The sequence below is a fragment of the Rutidosis leptorrhynchoides genome, chromosome 10 (genome assembly GCF_046630445.1).
Source record: "Rutidosis leptorrhynchoides isolate AG116_Rl617_1_P2 chromosome 10, CSIRO_AGI_Rlap_v1, whole genome shotgun sequence".
Classification (NCBI taxonomy): Eukaryota; Viridiplantae; Streptophyta; class Magnoliopsida; order Asterales; family Asteraceae; genus Rutidosis; species Rutidosis leptorrhynchoides.
The window spans coordinates 281,366,449-281,370,739 of NC_092342.1; the positions used below are offsets into that span (position 1 = coordinate 281,366,449).

Consider the following 4,291-nt stretch of genomic DNA (forward strand, 5'->3'; position numbering starts at 1 on the left):
AAGTTATGTTCAACCTTTTTAAATTAATGTCTTGTAGCTAAGTTATTATTATGCTTATTTAAATTGAAGTAATCGTGATGGTGGGCTAAATATTAAAGACGGGATAATTGGGCTTTGGACCATAATTGGGGTTTGGATAAAAGAACGACACTTGTGGAAATTAGACTATGGGCTATTAATGGGCTTTATATTAACTAAATGATACCTCGTTAATTTAATATATAGACTTATAATTTGACGTATTTATATATAACCACATACGCTTGACTGGGTACGGTGAGCGGGATATCTATAAATACCAATAATTATTCATTTGACCGGACACGGGAATGGATTAATAGTTAATGGACTCATTAAAACAGGGGTGGATTACATTCAAGGGTAATTGGTGTAATTGTTAACAAAGTAATAAAACCTTGGATTACACGCAGTCGATAACCTGGTGTATTCATTATACAAAGTATTAAGACCTTGTCACAGTTTGAATCCCCAATTAGTTGGAATATTTGACTTCGGGTATAAGGATAATTTGACGAAGACTCTCGCACTTTATATTTATGACTGATGGACTATTATGGATAAAACCGTATGGACATATCGAATAATCCAGGACAAAGGACAATTAACCCATGGTAATAAACTAAAATCAACACGTCGAACATCATGATTACGGAAGTTTAAATAAGCATAATTCCTTTATTTCATATTTCATCGCACTTTTATTTACTGTCATTTTATTTATCGTACTTTTAATTATCGCAATTTTATTTATCGTCAATTTATTTATCGCACTTTAATTATCGTTATTTACTTTACGCTTTAAATTAAGTTATACTTATTTTTAATATTTTACATTAGGTTTTAACTGCGACTTAAGATATAAAATCGACAAACCGGTCATTAAACGGTAAAAACCCCCTTTTATAATAATAATACTACTTATATATTTATATACAAATATAGTTTTAAAAATATAGCGTTAAACTTGGCTAGCTCCCTGTGGAACGAACCGGACTTACTAAAAACTACACTACTGTACTATTAGGTACACTGCCTATAAGTGTTGTAGCAAGGTTTAGGTATTTCCACTCTATAAATAAATAAATAACTTGTGTAAAATTGTATCGTATTTAATAGTATTTCGCAATAAAAATATAACTATTTCGTATACACCTCTACGCACAACAAGTATTTTTGGCGCGCTGCCGGGGACATCTTAAACGCCGGAAGCAAAACGCTATATATAAAAAAATGATTTTTATTAAGTTTTAATTTCGTTTTGTAAAAATACGTTTTAAATATTAAAAATACAAAAATATAAAAAGAAAAAACAAAATATATATATTTTTTAAGAGTTTGTTTAAAATATATAAAATTATAAAGTTAATCTATTTCTATTTTAGTTTATAAAAAAAATTAAGTTTTTATTTATTTTATATAAATAAATTAAAAACAGAAAAATAAAAAAAAATAAAAAGTAATCGGGCCACTACACTGTAGCAGCCCAACATCTGAACTGGATCCGAGGGTCATGCGACCACATGAAATTATAGCATACACTCCATGTGATCGCATGGAGTGATTTGACAGGCCTGGTACATTAGTCTGATCGATTAGGGTTTTGATTAATATATAATTAATATTAATTAATTAAGATTAGGGTTTATATTTTATATTAATTAGTTTTAGTTTATTTATTTTTGTATTTTTAAGTTTTAAATTAGTTTTATTAATTATAAAATTAATACTTTTATAAAATAAATAATATAAAATTAATATTTTTATAAAAATTGTATTTATATAAAGTTAAGTTTCTTTTTATATTTGTATCTTTTTAATCATTTAATTCGTAAATTGTATATTTTTCGTTCATACTTAGTTTTAAATTTAGTATTTGCCGTAGTTATTTTTATTTCTAGATTTTTAGGCTCTACCGTAAAATCCCTTAAGTGCTTTTTCTTTAGATTAAGATTTAGGCGCTTTAGAATTTTGCGACGCCGTTTATATATTTTAGTGCCTTTTAAGTTATTGCCGTTTTGGATATAGATTTCCTTTTAAGCTTGAATACCTTTAGGCGCAACTTTTTATATTTAGTTTTTAGACTTTAAAGTTCCGATGCTCTACTTCATTATTTTTGTTTTTCGACTTTTTATTTTTCGACGCTCTAGTTTTTAGGAAATAGAATTTTATTTATTTTCTTTAAATTTCAAAACGAAAAATTATTTTAAGCGGTTAAATTAATAGACATCCAAAATTTTCTGGTTCTTAGTAATAGTTGGATTTGTTAGTGGCGAGTTGTGGGCTTCCGATTTAAAGGGTCCTGGCTACCTGCTGCATCTATTGGCTATTCGAAACGTGGGAAAAATCAGAAAAGTCTATTAATTTGATAACTTATATAATTTTTATTTTTATAACTAATAGGATATTCAGTGAATGCACCGAGCAAAACGTTCACCACCTTTCATATGTTCACCACCTGTAACTCGATCAAGACATCTATCCAATATTGTCGCCGTTGATTTTTCATTAGAATCGTCATCCAGTCGACCAAGTACTCCAATTCAAATTTCCGATAATCCATTTTTTGAACCCGATCTCACAATTGAGAATCCGGAGGATATTCAGGGACAATTCAGAGATCCTGAACCAATAATCATTCCTCCTGAACCACAAATCACTCATCCAGAGATTGTCGAGAAAGAAACTATTAAATCAGAATTCACTAGTGATTCAGATTCAACCAATTCAATCATGGAAAATCTGGAACCTCTAAGTATGGAAGACCGAATGAGAGCTACACGCGCTGGCCAAGGTCACGCAATTACTCAACCAGACATTAATGCGCCAGATTATGAAATCAATGGACAAATCCTACACATGGTAACTAATCAATTCCAATTTAGTGGTGCGCCGAAGGAAGATCCAAATGAACATCTTCGTACCTTTATAGAATCTGTACTCTATTTAAAATTCGAGAAGTTGAGGATGAACAGATTTATCTCATGTTATTTCCCTGGACTTTAAAGGGAGAAGCCAAAGATTGGTTAGAATCATTACCTGAAGGGGCGATTGATACATGGGATGTTTTAGTTGAAACATTTCTTAAACAATTCTTTCCGGCATCTAAAGCCGTGAGACTTCAAGGAGAAATTGTTACGTTCACGCAGAAGACAAATGAAACTCTATATGAAGCGTGGACAAGATTTGGGAAGTTATTGAGAGGATGTCCGCAACATGGTTTAGACACTTATCAAATAGTACAAATATTCTATCAAGGATGCGACATCACTACACAAAAAGATATCGATATAGCAGTTGGTGGTTCCATTATGAAGAAAACCGCAACTGAAGCTTACAAAATTATTGTAACACTGCCTCCCACTCACATGAGTGGCATCAAGAAAAAGATATCGTTAGATCATCTAAAGCAGCTAGAGCCGATTCTAGCCATGACTTTGATTCCATTTCCGCAAAGATAGATGATGTCGAGAGACGAATGGAAAAGATGACTAAAAATATTCACTCAATACGAATTAGTTGTGAGTAGTGTGGAGGACCACATTTGACAAAAGATTGTCTCAGTATTGAACAAACAATGGAACAAAGAGAGAATGTTTCATACATTAACCAAAGGCCTGGAAATAATTATCAAAATAATTATCAACCCCCAAGACCAATCTACAATCAAAATCAGAATTATAACCGAAATGTTCCATACAACAATCAACAAGGTCCTAGCAATCAACAAGTATCCAACAATACTTACAATCAGCAAAGGCCTATTTTTCCAAATAAACCACCACAAACCGATGATAAAAAGCCAAATTTAGAAGATATGATGTCGAAGCTAGTTGAATCTTAAACTCAATTTTTCACATCTCAGAAACAAACCAATGAACAAAATGCTCAAGCATTTAGAAATTAACAAGCTTCTATTCAAAATCTGGAACAAGAAGTGAGTAACCTAGCAAGGTTAATAGGTGAAAGAAAACCGGGAAGTCTACCTAGCAATACAAATGCTAACCCCCGGAATGAAACAGCTAAAGCCATTACCACAAGAAGTGGTGTTACACTTAAACCACCTGAAATACCTGAAATTTCTGATGACTCTATTCCTACTACACAAGAACCACAGTCTGAACAAGAAAAGGAAAAAGAACCGGTAGTTGAAAAGGTTAATGAAGATAACACAGTTAAAGCTAAACCTTATGTTAAACCATACCAACCACCACTTCCTTACCCAATTAAAATGAGAAAAGAAAGACTTGAAGCCGAGCAATCCAAATTCTTG

The 4,291-nt window shown here is 31.6% G+C and overlaps 1 non-coding gene across 1 annotated transcript; it reads right to left on the reverse strand.

The window, feature by feature from the left end:
- Positions 1-3,134: 3,134 nt before the first annotated feature.
- LOC139873904 (small nucleolar RNA R71) lies at positions 3,135-3,241 on the reverse strand. Its single transcript, XR_011767615.1, has one exon. It is a non-coding gene; the product is annotated as a small nucleolar RNA R71 (small nucleolar RNA).
- Positions 3,242-4,291: the final 1,050 nt, after the last annotated feature.